Source organism: Peromyscus maniculatus, chromosome 13 (assembly GCF_049852395.1).
Source record: "Peromyscus maniculatus bairdii isolate BWxNUB_F1_BW_parent chromosome 13, HU_Pman_BW_mat_3.1, whole genome shotgun sequence".
Classification (NCBI taxonomy): domain Eukaryota; kingdom Metazoa; phylum Chordata; class Mammalia; order Rodentia; family Cricetidae; genus Peromyscus; species Peromyscus maniculatus.
Window position 1 is genome coordinate 14,163,190 of NC_134864.1, and position 22,499 is coordinate 14,185,688.

Below are 22,499 nucleotides of genomic sequence, written 5' to 3' on the forward strand. Positions count from 1 at the left end.
CACTTAGGATATTTTCTTTCCTTTCTGAATTTCTGCCTTACTCCTAAATAATTTAGAACCTAATGTTAGACTACGATAGCCATGCTGGCTTATCAATATTTTCAGATATCACACAGAGGCAATTACTACTCCTGTGTGGGACAGTCATTAGTAACTGGTTACTCTCAGTATCTTTAGCATCTTTAGCATTTGAACATGTCTGTCTACAAATCTCATTTGCTCATTACCTGTCATTTTACCTTCTCACTTCAGAACTACAATTCTTCACTTGATTTTTCTCCGTTTTCTTTCTTTTTTTTTTAAGAGAATTAAATGTATCACCACATGATAATGGGTGATACACATGCTTCATTTCTGTCTGTTATTTTATCTGATACCATTTTTCAATTTTGATATGGCATAGGGTGTGCCAACAACCATTTTATTGTAACCAAACTGTAACTTTGCTTGGATGACCCTTTTAATGGTAAAACTCATTAAAGTCACAACAGTAACTGGCAGTTTAACTACACCAAGGTTTTTGAAGACAATGGCTTCTCCACCCAAGCAATTATAAATAAATTCCAAATGGAACTTGGCACCCTGAAGGAATTCTAACTTCACACTGTTGGGGAAGCTTACCAAGATGGCTTCAGAATAGACTAACTTTACCCAGCACATTTAAAAAAAAAAAAAAGACACATTTATTCAGCGTCATGATCAGACTATTACATTTAGCAATCAATAGTATGAGTGATTATTTGCTACCCCTATCCTCTCTTGCCAGTCCTAAATTTTCTACAAAATTTACTTTTCATTGAAATTCTTCATGGTCACTGCTTTGTTTAAATATTTTTTACTTTTGAAACTATTCTAATAACAATGCACAGAAAACTCATGATCTATCAAATTTTAACTTACTTTTCCCATCTTAGATTTACATTTTTCTTTCATGTATGAGTATGGACATGTGTTACATATTTGCAATATTTGTTACTCTTTGAATAACTGTCCAAGCTTGAGGCATCTTATTCAATAGTTTCTATGTTTATATGACTTATAAGAACAAGACAACAGATGTGTTAGGATTCTGTACATGCGCAGCTTGTTCTAACATCTCACGTCATAGGGGTGGGGGCACGGGCAGGTATGTACCTGCATAGTGGTCACGCAAGCTGGACTCTGACCCCCATCCCTCTCTTCCTGGGTTTCCTCTCTCTGTCCCTGCTCTGTTCCCTCTGCCAGGCCTGGCTTCTCCCTCTTATCCTCTCTTCTTTCTAATAAAGCTCTTTCTAACTCTGGTAGCTGTGGCCTGTAACTTTTCTGCTGAAAACCAGTGCTATTTTACCATCAATATGTCATTATGGTATACTAGCCAAAAATCAATGCATTTCAGTCATGAAGAATTGGCATCTTTTATGCATTCAATATTCAAATTTATTAAATATTTCATCAATTTCTGTATAGCTATTTTGCTCAACTTTGAGAAACAATCCATATTACTTTGTCTTTAACCTGGGAATATTCTTTTTCCCACTATCTCTCTTGTTCTTTCTCTCCTTCCTCCCTCCCTCCCTCCCTCCCTCCCTCTCTCCTCCTTCCAAACCCCCTCTTCTGTGTGTAGGACTGGTTTGTTAATTTCCCTCTGAAGCTATTTCTCTCAGTCTCTATTTCCCTGTCTCTATCTGTGTGTGTCTGTTTCTCTCTCTCTCTCTCTCTCTCTCTCTCTCTCTCTCTCTCTCTCTCTCTGTCTCCTTGTCCACACCCCTTTCTTTCTGGATTTAGAAATATTTCACGGTGTCACACAGACTTGTACCCTGTCTTCCTCAATGCTGGAATTTTTCAGTGAAGGTCATATCTGGTACCACTATTTCTTTATTTTTAAAGATATTAGAATTCTAGAGGGTTGAGTATCAGCATGTGTCTACCATCCTTCTGTCATTATAATTTAATTTTTCATTTTGTATAATATAGAGTTGCTCTCCATGAAAGTATTTATGCAGATTTCTTTGAATAACTAATTGAATGAGTTTATATTAATGAAAAATGATCATTAAATAATCTCTCTTGTTCATTATCATCTGTAATGTGTATGCTGAACAATATTCTTTTAATTTTAAGTTTTGGACAAAGTGTTACTTTGTAGCTCAAGCTGTCATTAAACCCAAAATCTCTTGCAAATAACTCCTGAATACTGGGATTACAAATATATAACACCATGTCTGGCTACAGTAGTATTGGTTTCACAAATAGAATATGCGGATTTTTGTTATTGTTATTTTGTTTTATTCTTATAAAATGTTTTTAAAAATCAGTGGTTTGGTAAATTTTTTGTGCAAGAAAAAAATATCAAAACTCATCAAGAGAAAATGTGAAATAAGAAGTAATAATCATAAACAGACACTGGATGACATTATATGAAAATAACAGTACCAAAAGCTAATTCATTTTTATGTCAGGTAGCATTCTGAGTTCAATTTAATGCCTATAAAATATAACCATAATATCTTAGAGAAAAATTTCAGTGCCAATATATTGTGCAATAGGAAGTAGATCTTGAATGCTGTATGTTTATTGAGATTATTTTACAACTATACCGGAGCTGGTAAGTGAAGTATCTCATGAGAACTTGGAAAAAAGCACACGTTAACTAGTGCAGCTTTACCTCAACATAGAAAGGGTTTGGGTACAGGCTTACTCTAAGACAAAGATGAGTACAAGCAACTGGGGTTGAGCTGACCAGCAGAACTCTTGATTGTCTCATTGTGATTTAGGAAATCACTGTGCTCTGTATTATTCTGCAAGGACTGTCATTCTTACTAACTGTGCATGAATAGGAATAATGATTTATAATAAGTGGCCCATTCTTTAATAAAAGCTTCCTCTAATGGGGAAAGGGCAGAAAGCTCTGATCCACTAAAGCTGTCACCGTCGTCCTCAGGTGTCCTCAGCACTCAGCAGAAAGGCTCAGAAGAAAGAGCTGAGAAATTACATTTTATCAAATTTCAATTATTATCTAATTTTTGTTAGGCAAAGCAGGAAAAAATTTCATTGTCCAGTATCATTTACTTAGCACTTTACAATGAATCTTTGAGAAACCATCCTTATGTGACAAAATGTTACTTGTATTTATGTGCATGTGAATTTAAGTTCTACTGGGAACTTAATAATTTGTCAATTATCTTACCCTTGTTTTCCATTAAATGTCTGCTAAACAAGCTAAAGTAAAATTTTATGTCACATATGGTATAGTTATTATTTACAACTGATAGTTAATAGAAGAATTTGAAAAGTAGAAACAACAAATTGAGATAGTGGTTTTTACTAATTGATATTTAGCACATAAATGTAGTTAAATTTATGTCTTAATTTCTCTAGGACTATAATTATTTATTTATGTTTTTCCTTTCATTTTTAGAATCAAGTTTTTTTTAAAAACGTGAAGCCATATTTTTCCATATATTCTTTTTGTTCTTTGGAAAATTTGTGGAGTTTTAATCAGAAGGATGAGAAATGCTATAGTCAAAGAGGTTTTACTTTTTAATCAATGCTCATTAGTAGGGGGAAGAGCAAATATTAGAACTGTGGAAACAGATCTTGTCATTCCCCACCATTTGTCATGACCATGTAGCCATACATACTATTTGATTCCACTTGAGAAAACTCACTCCCAATTGTTAAGGAAACCTAACAGACCGAGGTATCTCTGCTATTCATCTTGATAATATCAAGATACTTTTAATTCTTTCTGGTAAATTGAGTTTTCCTTTATTATATTACATAATTTATTGTTTCTTTCCGTGAGAGTTTAAGATACTAGATTATTTTTTTTCTTTTCATGCCCTTTTATTAAAAATAGATTTTTTCCCTCACATAATATATCTTGATTAAGGTTTCTCCACTAGAGATTATTTAGGTAATAAAATGAAATCAATGACTTTTGTATATCTTCAGATGCTTCATCATTTACTCACATTAGATAGAATACAGGTGACTTAAAAACAGTTCAATTATGAGGAAATATTTAGTGTGAAAAACCTCAGGTAATTAGGTAGTACTCATATAAAGAGTATAACTCTAGTCTATCTTGTGGACATGCGTATTTTTTCTTACTTTGGCCAATGAAAACATTCTTGGAATAGACATTATTACGACAATTTCTTACCAACTGGAGGCATTGCCTACAGAATGGAATGTTAATATAATGATAATTTATAACAGAAACATTTTATGCCTTTAATATTAATAGATATTGTGAGATTATTCTTAATATTTATAGAGAAATACATTGCTATGAAACATATATTTATATTTAAGGACATGATTCTTCTATCTTGGAAAGCACTTTCATTTATTCTTTTTCATTTTATTTATTTATTTATTTATTTATTTATTTATTTATTTATTTAGTTTTTTGGGGATAAGATTTCTTGGTGTGGCTTTGGAGCCTTCCCTGGAATTCACTTTGTAACCCAGGCTGGCCTTGAACTCACAAAGATCCACCTACCTCTGCCTCCCAAGTGCTGGGGTTAAAGGTATGTGCCACCACAACCCAGCTCATTCTTTTTTTATGATATGATTTTGTGTTCAGTCTTTATTTTGCTAAAAACAAATGAAGAACAATAATTTTGTATCTTTATTACAGTATTTTTCATAATAAATATGTTTCTCTGTTATTCTGTCTTCTTTCAATTTTATGGCCTAGTTAAAAAAAATTTTTAGACGTTAGTATTATTCACCATTCTTTGTTACATATGTTGCAAAGAGTTTCTTATCCATTCTTTTTTCATTGATTTTATAAAATAAATTGTCTACTCAAATATAAAACATATTATTTCAGCACTTATTTTACCAGAGTATGTTATTAGAAACTTCTGTGGCATAACAATTAAAAAATATCTTAGACAAATAAAGTATGTTGTCTCTTTCATGTGGTTGTTAGCTTATAAGTTTCTGAAATATGTGTTTCAACAAAATAACCACAGAGAACTCCTGCTTCTACATACAAAGTGCTTGGATTACATGTGCTCATGACGCTGGACATGGTTTAAAATTTTTCTATACCAGGAACTGTAAATTTTACATGGTGACCTCCCAGTTTTTTGATAACTCCATTTAGATTATTTTCACATGTGTATATTTTTAGGAAGCTTATGCAGTAGTAGGTTTCCATATGTGATTTCAAATGACCTTTTTTCTTACTTGGGGGAGAGGATAACATGATCAAAATATGTTGTATGAAAATGATTTTAAATAAAAACAGGTTTAAATATAAAATAGTCTCTAGGAATAATTAAAGGAAAGTGACAAGAAAAATCTGTGTCTGTATACAAAATATACAATCACCCTTTAATCATTCCACCTAGTTGGTGAAAATCACCAGTCATTTGTTTTCTATGAATTTGCCTCCTGTAGATATCTCATAAGAAATGGAATAATATGTGGGAAAAAACATTTTCTCTATCCCATGTTCTTTCTCAGTCCTCTTAGGTTAACTTATTTGGAACAGAATTTTTTGGCATGGGCTATAAAACATATGTTTTTGTACAAAATTTATTCTTTAGTAACAGCTGAATCTAAGTCAAATGTGAGTATTCTACAGTTAGAGAAAGGTTCTTGCACTGTCTGTCCCTCCAGTCAGTCCTGACAACCATCTGCTGTTTGTCAAGAGTTCATGTGCAGAACATTTACAGTTCAGTGTAATGTATGTGCTGTAAATTGTTGAGGACCAGCACCCACACTTATTTACCCTAGGAACTCTTGAGGAATGAGGGATAAGAGACTTAGTTAGAAATAGAGGGTAAAGAAACAGAGAGAAAACACAGGGTAGACTCGGGTGGGCTTGAATCCTTATCCACCGGTCCAGAGCTTTATTCCAAAGGTCTATTTATAACATTGCCAAGGGGTAGAGCAAAAGACCTCCCCCTTGCTAGTTACAGTCAAGTATAGACTCTTACAAACACCTGACACTCAGGCCTGTGGTCCAATCAGCCTCTTATGCAGTCCTGCTGGGTACAGCCACTAAGAAACCTAGTGGGTTACAACAGTAAATCATGAGCACTTTTAGTCATATTTATTTTATTTTATTTTTTTAGTCATATTTTTATGGTAAGTAATTTATATCAACTTAAATACTTAAAGCAGCCAGTTAACTCAAGAACCCCAAATTTGGAAACTTTAGGGAACAATCTGGAGCTGACATGTGTTCCTGTCTTCTGATTTAGTTAAGACAGTTTATTTATAATAGTGTGTATTCAATATAAATATTTTAATAAGTTCTCTCAGTTTTTGAGATTGCAATATAATTACATTGTTTTCCCTTTCCTTTCTCTCCCTTGAAATTCACCCATATAGTTCTACTGGCTCTCTTTCAAATTCATAGCCTCTTTTTTCATGAATTATTACTACATATATGTATGCATGTCTATATACATGTGTATTCTAAATACATAAATACAACCTGCTCAGTCTGTATAATGTTACTTTTATGTGTGTATGTTTTCAGGGATGATCATAGGGTGTGGTATAACCAGTTGGTATTTAAAATTAATATTAGCAATTAAATTGGACTTGTCTTTATATTTTTTCAGGTCTAATTTTTTTCCCTATTATAATCAATAGCAATTTTGTTGTGGCTGTTTTAGAAAAATATAAGCAGTAGGAGGGATGGCCATGCATTATGTCATAGTGGGAACAGTAATGTAAGAAGTGTTCCCTGGTGTGTAACTAAGCTTTTAAAATGTCAACTAAAACTCATTACACTCCACATGCTGAACCAGAAAAGGAGATTGGTTACCCTTCCTCAGAGCTAACTTTTTCAGCTTCATCTCTACAGTTGGCTTTTACATCGGCAATTAAAATGCTATCTAGAAGTTGAGTGCACCAAAATATTTCACATGTCAAAATTAACCCCTCTTTGTCCCCAAGAAGATAACAAACAGCACATGCATGAGTAACTCAGAAGGTGGGCTTATGTACATGCCTTGGAAACTGCAGGAAATAAGAAACATTTTTCTTCTTTTTGTTTATATTTTTGATGCACACTAGTAACAGTGTATTTAGCTCATTTTATACATACTATGATGTTTAATTTAAGCAAATGCTACATTACTCTTATAGAGAGTAGTTACTCTTATAGAAGGTAACACATGAGTAGTCTATGAATGCCAAGACCCAATCCTCTAGAAGTCTGTGATATACACAGAACACAGACTTGTACTATAAGTTTGTTCCAATTCTGGTTATACTACATAATAGTTATTTCAAGTCAAGTATATTTAGAATTTCTGAATTTGGATTTTAGTATGTAATTTATGAATCTTAAATAACATAATGTATATTAAATGCCTATAACATATAGTATTTAATCTCAAGAACCAAAAAAAATGTTTTTAGGTTTTACTCTTACTGTATGTAATCAGAGAAACTTATGAGATAAACACTATAAAATTAGTAGGAGTCAATGATGACATATGTTATAAAGTTATAGCATATCACATAACAATTATAAAAGTGAGTAGAAAATATGTAACTAACATATGATTAGGAAAACTTACATGTAATATATAAAAAATTAGATTTTTAAAGTCAGAATATACTTTATTTATTCTTTGTGTAAAGTTTCATATCTGCTAAAAATAATTTTAAAAGTAAGTTCAGGAATATGTAAATAAATACACATATGCATATACATATATGTATGTAGCAAGAATAATGAAAAAAAGAGGCCATGAATTTGAAAAGGAACAAGAAAGGGTATACAGGAAAGTATGGATGGAGGAAGGTAAAAAGATAAATATTAAAAGAAATAATATTAAAAATTATTGTATACAAATATTGTGACTAGAGCTTGAGGTATAATAGGAAGTAAACGTATTTATTATTAATTGATTAATAATAAAATGTACCTTTTTAACTTTTATAGTGACAGAGGTTGTAAGGGTGATGAATGAAGCCATCCTGTCCCTCTTTCAGAGAAATGGTAAGTGATCACATGATGGGAGAACATTCAGAAAACACTAGTTGAGTATGATTTCAGGGACTAACTCCATATCAGAGAACCAATTTGGTGTCCTCAGTAGACTTTATGTGAGTAGAAAATTTAAACTAATGTGCAATCCTCCAACATTGGGAGGCGCTGTTCTTTCCACTTCCTACACTGCTAGGTAGGAGGTTAGTCTTAGTCATCTTCAGTACATTAATCATGGATTGCATCCAGCCTTACTAAGATGTGGAGTCATCATAACCTTAAGTTGAAAGGCAATGCCAGCACAGTGGTGTAGCTAGAGTTTTCCTGCCTGGCCCACAGTCAGGACAAATCTTTGTCACCCGCCAGTCCCACAGCTGCTCAGACCCAACCAAGTAAACACAGAGACTTTATTGCTTACAAACTGTATGGCCATGGCAGGCTTCTTTCTAACTGTTCTTATAGCTTAAATTAATCCATTTCCACAAATCTATACCCTGCCATGTGGCTCGTGGCTTCCCGGAATCTTGACATGCTGCTTGTCCTGGCGGTGGCTGGCAGTGACTCCTTCTGCCTTCCTGTTCTTTCTTTTCTCCTCTCTGTTAGTCCCGCCTCTACTTCCTACTGCCTGACTACTGGCCAATCAGTGTTTTATTTACTAACCAATCAGAGCAACAGATTTGCCATAGAGAACATCCCAGAGCACAGTGGCTTACTTTTCATTTCTCTAGGCTCTTAGCCATGGCACAGGATATAAATGTAAGATATATAATGGACATATGTCAATTCTAACTACAATAAATGACCTAAGCATCTCTCTTAAAAAAAACCTTCATGAAGTTTTCTCTGCCACTATAATTGCAAGATACCCTCACTGTATGTCACATTGTGTGGTCCAGTGCTCAGGAACAGGGATCTTCAAACTCAAGCACAATTTGAAAAATCACAGAAAAACATTGACATTGTTAGACTTGAAGCTATCCAATTACATATTTCCACTATGTGTGCAATATCTGCTGAAGCTGAACTTCAATTCTTAATACTATCAGGTTGTGTGTGTGTGTGTGTGTGTGTGTGTGTGTGTGTGTGTGTGTGTGTGTGTGTATCAAATATATCACATGTTCCAAATACTATTGTTGTTCAGGAGTACAGACTGTTCAATTTGAAAGACTGTACAAAGTTCAATTTGAAAGACTGATGTCAAGATTGCTAAAAAGATTGCTATTTAGCAAGAGAATGGGTCTAATCGATGATAAAGATCCCTTTGCAAATCAGGAGGTTTCTGTTTATTTCCTTGGAAATAATCTAAAGGAGGATCTGAAAGAGTACTAAGCTAATCAATCTTGAGAAATCATTTGAAAAACATAGCAAAACTTTATGTTTGTTTTCCCACTTAGATATAGTCAATATATTAATGGACATTGCCAAAATCATATCCATCTTTACCGAAATTCACAGACAGTATCTTAAGGTATTAATTGGAAGTTGACAGAGAGGACTGTCCAAGTCTGACAATACTTGACATCCGTGGACAGATCCCTAAGTATTTGAACTGAAAGCATATCACACTTTGTAGAGAGATATACTTTCAATCACATGCATTTACTGTAATTGTTTTTTAAGTTATTATGGTTTTATTGCTTGCTACAAATAAATTCTAACTAAATGAATAAAGAAAAAGATTATTTAACATTTTATATTTTGTCCTATAGAAAGTATAAAAAGTAAATTTAATTTTATTTACACATCTTTTTATTAAATTCTTGAAGTATTATTTATATAAAGGATCAGAATTTTAATATTTTTACTAGAAGCAAAGTTCTGTACAAGAATTAGACTGGATATAAAACTTCAAATTTTAAAAAAACGACAGGAAAGATTTCTGATTTCTTCTTTAAAACATATATTTATTCTAAGTGCATGAATCCTTGCTTGCATGAATTATGCCCATGGAGTCCAACAAAGGGTATTGAATCCCTTGCAACTGTAATTAGAGAAAGTTGAGCCATCCTATGGTTACCTCCACCCTATGGAGGAGCAGTAAGTACCCTTAAGTACGAAGCATTCTCTCTAGCCCATTAATTTCTGCTTCATAGATTTTACATCATAATTTTTTGTTTTACTTCTGCCTTTTCTGTGCTGAAATTTAGCCCAGCACCTGGGACATGCTCTCACTCTGAGCTGTAGCTGCTGCCCTGTTCATAAAGAGAATTCATGAAGAAGTACAGATGCCTAAAATTTTACATGATCCATACTACATATTTCAGATTAAAATACGTTCTGACTCTGTACATAGGAAGTTCTGATATTGTAACTTCAAAATGACTTTATTTGTGGTATAGACAATAAAAAAATTTTCTATTCCTACAAGACATAAGCTGAAACATCAACATCTGCCTGTATTAAATATTTATACTGGGCAAATATGCTGCATTTATTCCCCCAATTTTCCAATCCCTTTTTAAAATTAAACTCTTTAAATTCAATTATTAGTTTAACAAAATATTTAAATACAAAGGAAAGAAATTACTGCAGTGATAAACTTGCTGTATGGTTCCTAGAAATCATGTTGGTGTAGTTTTTAGTTTTAGTGGTTTGCTTTGTTGAGACAGGGTTTCTCTGTGTAGCCTTGGCTCTCCTGGAACTTGCTTTGTCCATTAGGCTGTCTACCTCTCTCTGCTACCGAGTGCTGAGATTAAAGGTGAGCCCCACCACCCACAACCTGATATAGTTTTTAATCTTTAAATGTGTTCCTTCCTTTTGTCTAGGTAAGAGATAAGACTATGTATAAATATACAACTTTCTTTCTTTTTTTTATGAAATACATGCAGATCCATTTGAGATGGTCTTCAAGTGACTTGAGCAAATGGATTGCATCTGAAATACCTGTGTGCTTACCAAGGCTCACAAGAAGGTCTTCACTATCTGAATGTTAATAGGCACCATATTTGTTACAGTGTACCAACTGCAGTAAATCAAAAATTGAAAGACCCACCTTCACTAACCCAAGGCCCAGCCAAAACCTTGGAAGACCACATCCCTCTCAGTGAACTCCAAGAGAGAAGACAGCCACGTGCCCACACCTACCCTACTGCAGACAATCTTCTGAACTTTCTTCTTGACTTCACCCAGTAGGTTTATTTAGAGCAAGTCATTACCAGCTTGACAGCATGCAGGAAGTCCAACTTTGTATATATTTAAATTTTTCATTTTCTAGAGTATTCTACTTAATGTCTACCAATGATTTTCCTAAATATTTGACATTAAGGAGCAGACATCTGAGAATAACAATGCATAAAAAGGAAAGCTGTGCATATTTACTAATATTTGACATTGTAGAAACAGTCCAATGAGACAGAAAAAGAACATTTCCAATGTCATAATCAGACATTCTTTTTGTAATATTATAAGACAAATTAACATAAATGATTCTCCAGATGAGAACAAGTCTTTCCCATCTATTATCTTTCAGTCTTCTGAGTTGTCCTGCAGCATCTAAATCTGCACAATTCCTGGAGCTGCTGAGCATCTCAAACACTGCACACACAGTTGTTGGTCCTTCTTTCCTCTGAGAACTGTACAGCTCTGTCATGTTTCCCCCCCTTCAGTTCAGTTTGGATGCTAGGTGACACGGAACTTCCTTTCATTCAGCTCCTCTATTTAAATATGTTTTCTGCCTTTCAATTTGGATGAAAGTGTGTTCGCAAATTAAATACATTTTTTATGCCAAAGAAGGGTCAATGCAGATATTTCAAAAAGTCACTCAGAAACTAACATTTTCTACTTTATGATTGTTATCTTAACAATGTGTTTGTAAAATGCAGACCTAAAAATAAATCATCATGTTTTATTTGAGAAACTTTATGAGGAACATTAATGACAATATTTAATATCTGAAAATTGCACATAAGTAGAGACAAATATGAGCATAAAATGCACAAAACATCAGAGACAGAATTTTAACAGAGGTTGACAAAGCAAAAATATCTTAATGCTATATTTATGTGATTACTTTGAAATAGATAAAGGCATTATTTCAAATAACTGTCATGTTTTAACAATGAAAGCATCAGAATAAAGATAAGAGGTACTGATGAATACACAGAAAAATGCACCTGTGCATTTATATTTTATTATACAAAAGATTTAATAGAATATCCATTATACTAACAGAGTTAGACTAACTACACAGTCTTTAAAAATATGTGCTTTTTATATATTTTAAGAACCTTTAGAAAAAATTGATATTAGCGTTTAATGCATTGTTTTTATGGCACTGTGGACATTTAGGAGAGATCCGCTGAAAAGCAACAACTTGTTCAAATACTAAATGAAATACAAAATAGTATATTAAACTTTTTGAGATGGTCTTGTTATGTAAGTTTTATTGGCCTGGAAATCATTATTAGACCAGGCTGGCCTCTAATTCACACAGATTTACCCACCTCTGCCTTCTCAGTGCTGATGTTAAAGGTGTTTCACCACATCCAACAATAAACTTATTTAATGTTTGATAACTGTATAAGTTCTCTGCTGTGAGATCTGAAATTTAGAAGGGCTAAAAAGCACAAATACATATTTTATTTCTTGCAAGTTCAAATATTGGAAGACTGGTCCACTTACTATGTAAACATGCAGGGAAATGATCAATCTAAGGCTGCAGGGCAAGACATGTCTCATTGGGACTGTTAAAAATCACCCCACTAGAAAGATACGTAATGTATCTATGCAGTGCTCAAGGGCACAGAGACTCTTTATCATTCTTACTGTGGCCAAGTATTTGCAATCTGTTTGAACAGATGAGATTTGTGCAAACAAAACTAGAAACCAAGGCAGTGGAAGGCAAGTGTCATAAAGAAGTGGGATTTTATTTGTTTGTTCGTTTGTTTGTAATTCACAGGGACAAATAAATTGTGGCCACAATTTCACATGAAGCCCTAAAGCAATACTGAAGGAAAAGCATGGTGATTCTGGCTAAGTTAATAATATGTTCTTAAAAATAATAAATCCATACATCTCCAGGGTCTCTGAAGCTATAGGATAAAATCCATAACATTATAGAAAAATATGACATTTCAATTGATTTTAAAAAACAAAAACAACATGCCAGTAGCAAGGGGCACGATACAGTTCAAGTTGTGGCGTATTCATAGTGTTCACACTGGGAAAAGGCCTCCATTACAAAATTGAAAAATCCAACACGGTAATATACACCTTTAATCCCAGCACTCAGGATGAGGAGGTCACATCATTACCAGTTCCAGGCCAGCCTGAGCTACATCCAGAGAACATGCTACCTGAGACCCCCCCTTCCCCCCCCCCCGCCAAAAAAAAAAGGCAACAACAAAAAACTAAGAACATATTCAAACAAAATAAAACTTTATAAAATTAAGGTATTCTCTAATATACATAATTCTCAGTGTCTTATGGGAGGCTAAAGGTTTCCATGAGTACTAAACCGTGCTCACCAATTAAAATCAAATTCTACTCATAACAATTTTAGGTAGGAAAGTAAAATGTGTAATTGAAATCTGTGAACCTAACGCATAAGGATTTCCTCTTGAGGTCTTATGAGTTAGAGAACGACAAGCAACCTGGTTAAATATTTTCCCCCATGAAGTGAGTGAGCCTGTGGCTTATTGCTTGCTCACATTTACCAAAATTTGATCTTATGTTTTGGAAAGAGAAGAAGGGTGAGAATCCTTGTGAATATCTTATTATTCAGACCTGGAATATTTTTTATGTTTCTACTCACATTCCATTATGGGAGGTATTGTATTAAAAGTACAGAGTAAATGATGAGCAAGTGAGACATGATTAATTTTATCCCCTGGTAGCATGTATTTTTACCTTCTAGAACTGTCATCATCAAGCAGTAGAGGTAAAACTTCAATTAGGTTTGTCCATGTTCTATGCCATAAGTATGTGTTGTCTTCAGCATTCCCTGTAGTATTCGAGTACATGGTAGGGTTTTGCTCAAAATGATGCAAACTGTTCATGGTATTTGGTGTTTTGCCTGGGAGCATATAATGTCTAGGTCTGATACAGTCTTCTCCATTATATGGCAATTGCACTTGAATTCCTTTTATATATATGTATATATTTTAGGGAGTGTCTACAGTAGCAGACTTGCATATGGTTTTCTAAAATGTCTTTGGTGTTACTTATCGTTCCTCAAATTCCCACCTATACCCTACCTTCCCATCCCCACTTTATTCTTTCTGTTCTCAATTCCGCTTTATCCTTTCCTATCATATATTCTACATCCCCTTTGTTGGAAGATCTCTTTTCTCTTGGTCCCTTACTTGCTACCTAACATCTACGGTTATTCAAATAGAAACATACTTAGCTGCTGCTAAATTACTTTATTCAGGATGATTCCTTTTAGCTCCATCAATTAACCTGAAAATTCCATTATTTCATTTTTCTTAACAGCAGAATAATATTACATTGTGTAAATGTATCATATTTTCATTATCCATTCATCAGTTAATGGCATCTCAACTATTTCCAATTTCTAGCTATTCTGACTGGAGCATCAGTGAACATGGATGAGCAAGTATCTCTGTAGTAAAATGTGGAGTTTGGGGATTATTATGCTCAAGAGTGGTTAAGGCTGGATCTTGAGGTCAATCAAATCTCAGCTTCCTGAGGAAGCTCCCCACCAACACCCACAGTGGCTGTTTTTTCCATAGTGTGCTCCTACCGGTGACAAATAATCATTCCTGTCTCTGCATCCTAGCCAGTATCTCATGTCATTTATTTTATTAATCTTTTGCTGTTCTGACAGAGGTAATATCAAATCTCAAATAGCTTTAATTTTTATTTCCCTGATGGATAAGGATGTTGAACATTTTTAAATGTTTCTTGGACATTTGTGTTTCATCTTTTAGGACTTTCAATTTAATTCTATGCCTTGTTTTTAATTTTAATTTGGTTAGTTTTTTCTTGATGTCCAGTTTTTTTTCTTAAATCTTTACAGGTTTTGGGAGAACTAACCTTATGTTAGATGTACAAAGATCTTTTGCTGTTCTGTTTGAATGATGGTGTCCTTAGCTACACAAAAGCTTTTTAGTTTCAGGAGGTCTTTTTTTTTTTTTTAAATTCTTCTCTCATACATTACATCTCATGAACAGTTTTCCCTCCCTCTACTCCTCTCATTTCCCCTACATCCAAATCCACTCCTCCTCTGTTTCCCTTCAGAAAAGAGATCTCCCAGGGATACCAACTGAACATAATATAACAAGTTATAATAAGACTACACAAAACCCCTCATATCAAGTCTAGATGAGGCAACTCAATAGGAGAAAAAGGGTCACCAGAGCATGTGAAAGAGTCAAAGACACCCCCACTCCCATTGTTAGGGGTGTCACAAATACCCCAAGCTAAACAGCCATAACATATTTTCAGAGGACCCAGTGCAGACTTGTATAGGCTTTGTGATTATAGCTGGCTTCAGTCTCTGAGGCCCTACAAACCCACTTAGTAGGCCATATTCTCCTTGTGTGCTTCACCTCTCTGGTCCCATACTCCTTCTTCCCCATTTGCTGCAGGGTTGCCCAAGCTCACCCTAATATTTTGTTGTTGGTCTCTGCATCTGCTCCCATCAGTTGCTGGATAAAGCCTCTCTGATGACAATTGGGCTGGGCATCAGAGATCCCATTTTTTTTTCATTGTTGGTCCTAATGTATGCACTATTGAGGTTCTGTTAAGAAAATCTTTTCCTGTGCCAATGAGTTTGTTAGGGTTTGTGAATCATCCCACTAAAGACCACTACTCATGAATGCAAAAGTAAGAGCATTTATTTCTCAAGAGAAAATTCCTGCATGCAGAGGTCAGCCACAAAACAAAATGGCAATGACCCCTTACCACATACACACCCAAGAGAAGCTCCTCTTAAGCCCAGTATGGGGCAATTCCATGGACAGTTAGGTCATCTCCAGCAAACACAATTGGCTAAGCAAGCAAAGGTTAATTAGTTTAAACTTGATTGTCTGTGGCAACTTTGGATATGCCAGGGCACACCCAGAGATGTATCCAAAAAAAGAAGTGGGGATTTGCAAGATCTACCCTTTTCTGATTGGCCAGCTCTAGCCTGCCAAGACCAGGCAAGCTACTTGGCTGGGGAGCAGGGCAGGGAGGAGACTGCGGTCCTGGCTACACTGGTGAATAGCAGAGTGGCAAACTGGAGGTGTGGAGCAGGGGGCCCTTGTCAAAGGCTGGGGCTGAGGCACGTGGAAGTGGCTGGCCAGTGGCTGGCCCCCAGCTCTGCTGGGGTGCTTTTCTGCATGCTGTGAAAATGTGTTGCTATGATTGATTGATAAATAAAAGGCTGATTGGCCAATAGCCAGGCAGGAAGTATAGTATAGGTGGGACAAGCAGAGAGACAAACTCTGGGAAGAGGAAGGATGAGTCAGGAGTCCACCAGCCAGACACAGAGGAAGTGAGATGTAAAAGTACACGTAAGCCACAAGCCACGTGGTAACTTATAGATGAATAGAAATGGTTAATTTAAGATATAAGAACTAGATAGCAAGAAACCTGCCACAGCCATAAAGTTTATAAGTAATACAAGTCTCTGTGTGTTTACTTGGGTCTGAGTGGCTGGGGAACTGGAGAAATCTCCAGCTACACAGCTCCATGACCACACTGACCTAGGGTACCCTGCCTCACTGCAGCTTGGAGCTGGCTCTGCACTGCTTCCTTGCTGCCATTCATGTTACTAGGCACCATCTCAAGTTCAAGCCTACTCCTCACTTTCTCTTCTCTCAGGCTCAGGATCTGAAATCTGATGTTCAACCCTTTGATCCATTTGGTGGTGTTGAGTGTTCTGAAGGGTGACAGATATGAATCCACTTTCATACCTAAATGCAGCTATTCAGTTTGACCAATTGTTGAAGATGCCGTAACTTCTCTAATGTGTATTTTGGCCTCTTTTTAAAAACATTAAGTGATTTTAAGTATGTTGATTTATGTACTGATCTTCAATTTTAGTCAGTTGATCATGTCTGTTTTAATGTCCAAACCATGTTGTTTTTATTCCTATAGTTCTGTAGAATACTTGAAATCTGGGATGGTGACATCTCCATGTGCAGTGAGCAAGTGGGAAAGTATTGCAGGTTGTATTTCCAGCCCATGTTGCTGCATCATGGGGGAAGGCATTTCCAAGCCTCATGTTCTCTAGATCAAACCAGGGCCAGGGTGTTTCTCCCTGGCCCTAGTCTTGGGCTTGTGGTCAAGTCTGGGACAGGGTATTTTTCCTTCATCCCTGGTCCCTACACTGTAGATTGCTTTTGTAGGATGTCCATTTTACAGTACTAATTCTACTGAAACATGCGTCAATCTTTTGATGCATTCTTTTATTTCTTTCTTCACTGAAAGATTATATTGCAGAAACCTTTTACTTGCTTGTATTGAGTAATTTCTTTTGTGGTCCCATGTTGTGTAGCCCTTCCCTCCAAAACTGAATCATTCCATCTGACAGGGAAGCTCCTTTAGACAGAAGATAAACAGCTCAAAATAGATCCAGGAAGGTCCTAAAACTGACCTGATTCATAGGCCCCTCACTCCCAGAGAAAGCAATAAAGAAAGACATCTGGGAGTCACTCTCAGACCAAGCAAACAGCAAAGAAGACTCTCTGATGACCCAAGCTTTAAAAAAAGAAACAATGATTAGTCTGGACAGAAGGAGAGACCAGCAGAGCAGCCTGGATGAGGGATTGCCCAACTGAGCCTCTTGGAAAGGACATTCTCAAACTGTAGAGCTGTCTACAGGCCTTCCAGTACTTGTGAGGTTTCCAGTTGTGTTAAGCCTTCACCCACGTTGGGTTGGGCTTTGATGATGCATCTTTCTTTGAGTCGTTTCTGCTCTTTTAACTAACCCTTCACCCATATTCCTATATGTGACTACAATAAAATTCATAAATTTACCAAGGTGGACATTGGTGGTATCCATATTTTCGATTGTTTTGGGCTGAGGGTGAGTAGACATATGTGTTGCATCTCCCTAGGAGAAGTCTGTCAGACAACATCCTATTTGGTGTTCTGGATGCTTCTTTTGCCTTGGTAGACACCTTCTTTAGATGGGGAGATTTTTTTAAAATGATTTTTGTTAACAATATTTTATATACCTTTGACTTGAAATTCTCCTTTTTTTAATTCCTATTATTCATTTGGTCTTTACCTAATGTCCCAGATCCCCTGAATATTTTGTGCCTGAACTTTTGTTGTTGTTTGCTTTAGATTTTATATTTTCTTTGACTGAGCTATCCATTTCTTCTACCTTCTATGAAGGACATGGAGTTCTCTATTATGTTCTTACAATTGTTTGGTAGTACATGCCTCTGAAGCTTTCATTTAACATCATAAACTTTTCAGGTCTAGTTTTATTTCAATTTGGTATTTCTTTAGTGACTCTTTTTATATCTTGAAATATTTTCATTAGTTTGTTTAACTGTTTTTGTTTATTTCATGCTCTTCCGTAAGACATTTTTCATACCCTCTTTAAGATCTTTGAACATATTTATATTCATAATTGCTATTTTGAAAATCATATCTTGTGCTTCAGCTAAACTGTACTTCTTAAGACCTATTCCAATGGGTTGCTGGCTTCTTGAGGAGATATATTGTCCTTGCTATTTAGGTTTCTGTTTTTCATTGCTATGTAGGCATCTGGAGTTATTATGATTGAGATTTTTTTTGGTGTAGAAATCTGGCCTTGTCTCTTCTGACTTGTTTGATTTTATTTTATATTTTTATTGTTTCTATTAACATTATTGTTTTAGATCCCTGTTTCTTTTCTAATGAAAAAGAAAAAGTATGGATTTTAGTGGGGGAAGAAATTGGAAGGATCTTGGAGGAGGTGAGGGAGGGGAAACTGTAATTGGAATATATTGTCTGCAAATCTATTTTCAATAAAAAACACAACAGAACATTAAAAGTTAATAATAATGATAGTTAAAATAAAAATAAGCAGTAATAAAAATTCCCCTTCAAGACACTTTATTGAAAACTTGACATCCATTACCCAAAATATATATTTATTTTCAAAATCCTAATAAAAAATATACTCAAAGACATAAAAAATTTCTAAAATCTAATACTGACACAGCATTGGTGAGGCAAATTATCAAATTAACCAGCAGCATGCATTTGTTAATCGTTTTTAAACTCTGAGCAATAATAAAATCATATGTAATATGAGTTGGTACAAGAAAACAAAAAGCAAAACATGCATTTAATATTGAATTAGCTTACTACTAACTTGATTAGCATACATATAAAATATATTGTAAAATTTAACATTATAAAAGTGGCATTATTATAGTACATAGAGTAGTATATGGGAAATATTATATGCAGAAACTTCTTGTATTATAAAATAGAATTGACATAATTAACCTCGAAGAATATATAGCTTAGGGAAATCTTTTTTTTATTATAGACACATATTGCATATGTAAATATTTCTTAAGAAATTATGTGAATTTCAATAGCTAGTCCCAAACTTCTTTATTACACAAAAATATTTCAAAATCATATTTACAAACAAGTATAACTCAATTGATTAGTAATACATTATATAATAATATGCAAATTTCTAGGCACAGAGAAAGGTCCATAATGTTAATTTCTGTAACTGTATAAGGCAGGGTATATTATCCCATGCCTTTAATCCCAGCATTCCAGGGGCAGAATGGATTTCTAAGAGTCTAAAGCTAAACTGATCTCCACACTGAGTTCCAGAACAGACACCAATGCATAAAGACCCTGTTTCAAAAAATTAAAACAAACAAAAACCAAGCAAACACTTGGGTGGAGGAAAATGAATGGAAATGGAGGTGCTCAAAAAGCCAGGCTCAGGAAAATGTTACCACATGTTTTCTCTCATACATAGAATCTGGAAAAGAAAAAACAACAGTTAGTGAATGCAAGCAGACAGGGTGAGGTAAGGAATCCAAAGAGGGCAGTAAAAGGGAACAAGAGGGAGATGAATGTTATCACAGTATGCACATACATGTGTGCAAATGTGGGGAGGATCACTCTAGTATGCGACTGAGACACACTAAATCCGTTTAAAATAAAAGACATTGGAAAAAATATTTACTGTTAAGGAGATTTCAAAGTGGTATTCCAATTGATTTAAATTTTTTAATATTTCTCACTATTTTCTGAACGATAACACATTTTGAAAAATATAGGTAAACTTCTGTAGAAAGACTGTATGACAGGCTGGAGAGATGGTTCAGAGGTTAAGAGCACTGACTGCTCTTCCAGAGGTCCTGAGTTCAAGTCCCAACAACTATGTGGTGGCTCACAACCATCTGTAATGATATCTGAGTTCCAGAACAGACACCAATGCACCCTCTTCTGCATACATAATAAATAAATACATTAATTAATTTAAAAAAGAGAAAGACTGTATGACACACAGTTAAAGAAACCCTGCTGTAGAGTTGAAGATTAAACATTGCAGTGATATTTTTGAGTAGGTTCCTTTACAGCACTATAGCTAGCAAAAAAAAAATATTGAAAAAAAATTGAAAAAAAGGCAGGGCAGAGGCACAGATGATTGTGAAAAGTTGTCTCGCTCTAGCAAACAAATTGTAAATTAAATTTATTAATTACTACTGTTCACCTTTCCTGCCGTTAAATGAGCCTATTCTAAATGATATTTTTGGTTGAAAAGCTGTTGCAGCTACAGAATTATGTCATTTGAAAATTGGGATAGTGGTAGATGCATTTCCCAAAGGTATTTGCAGCTAGTCTGGAAAGAAAGACTTTTCTTTCTTTTCTTTTCTTTCTTCCTTCCTTCCTTCCTTCCTTCCTTTCTTTTTTTCTTTCTTTCTTTTCTTCCTCCCTCACCCTTCACTCCCTTCCTCTTCCCTTCACTCCCTTCCTCCCTCCTTTCTTCCTTCCTCTCTCTCTCTCTCTCTCTCTCTCTCTCTCTCTCTCTCTCTCTCTTTCTTTCTTTCTTTCTTTCTTTTTTAAGTTTTATGAGTATACCAGCTTTTCATCTCTCCAACTGAGTGCAGTAGATGCCAAGTCAATCAGAAGTCAGGTTGGAAACAAATTTGCTGTTAAAGACATGGGGTCTGTGGATGTTAGTTATTTGACTTGAAGTTAGCACTGTGTATATTACAGGCCAGAGGAATTTTACATAGGAATATAAATAACTCGTCTCCTGCAGATGGTAGGAAGTGAAAGAAACATTGTGACATCACATGAGACTTCTATCAGATATTTGGATGTCCTCCATTGGTTACTTCAGTCAGAAAAGAAAAATAGTTTTAAAGTGAATACTCTTAATAACTGAGAAGCCATTTCCCAAAACCCAATTATCTTGACCTAGGATGTCAATCAATTGGTGTTTCATATGGAATGAAAAACCAATTGGATTTAAGTTCTCCATTTTGCATCAAATTTCTCCAAAGTCTTATGCAAACATGCCTTTTGATCCTTTTCTTATCATGTGGATTTTATGTTTTGACTGATGAACTAAAGACATATTGAGTGACTAACCTTTTCATATTTTATTAGTTTGCTCCTTTTCCAATTTTCAGTGTAAGTAAAATTGTCATATAATGTGATGTGACTTGTGCCTGACATATTGGCAGACCGCAGAGAGCATATGTCTTTCCCATGAATTAAAAGTATCTGTTCAAATATTAAGGCTTCTTAATGGATGTTCCTCAGTGTTCATTTTGCTCGGGATTTAAAATCTCATTTAGGATTTTTTTTTTGAGATTATGATATATTTACACTTCTCTCTTCCCGTTCCTCTCTCCAGACCCTCCGTTATACTCTTCCCCACTCTTCTTCAAATTCATGTCTTCTTTTTGATTAATTGTTACTGCATGCATGTATTCATAAGCGTATGCAAACATATTCCTAAATACTCAGTCTCTACAATGTCATTTGTACGTATGTTTTTAGGACTAACCCTTCACGAGGCACTGTTCAATGCATGGGTGTGCTGTTCCCTAGCCACTCCTTTCACGCCCAGCTTTTCTCAGTTGTTTGTGTAGGACTGAGATAATGTGGGCTTTTCCCTGGATGTTCATTGGTATTGAACAACAGTTCAGCTCTCATTTGGGCACTTTTAAAGGTTTTTTTTCATTATTACATTTAAACTTTTTTGCTATTTCTCTGTGTGGCTATGTGTATAAAGGAGCAAATTTGTGAGTGTCAAAGAATACCCTGCAGGATTTGGTTCTCTCCATCCACCACATGGTTTCCACGGAACTAACATATCCTCAGGCCTAGTGGCAGGTGCTTTAATCTACTTAGCCATCTCACTGTCTTGGCCAAGGAAATGAAAATATTTTTAAAAACCTACAGTGCTGAGGAATGTAAATTTAAATATGAATTATTTTTAAATTTGTGAGCCTGAATTATTTTTTGTGAATACTATATCTCTTATTACAACACAAAGTAAATGATGTAATTATATGATGGAAATGAATACTATTTAATAAATTCAACATATTTTAAAATTAAAATGTAAGAACATTTGTTTTCTTTTTCTACATATTCTAATTTTTTATATTACCCA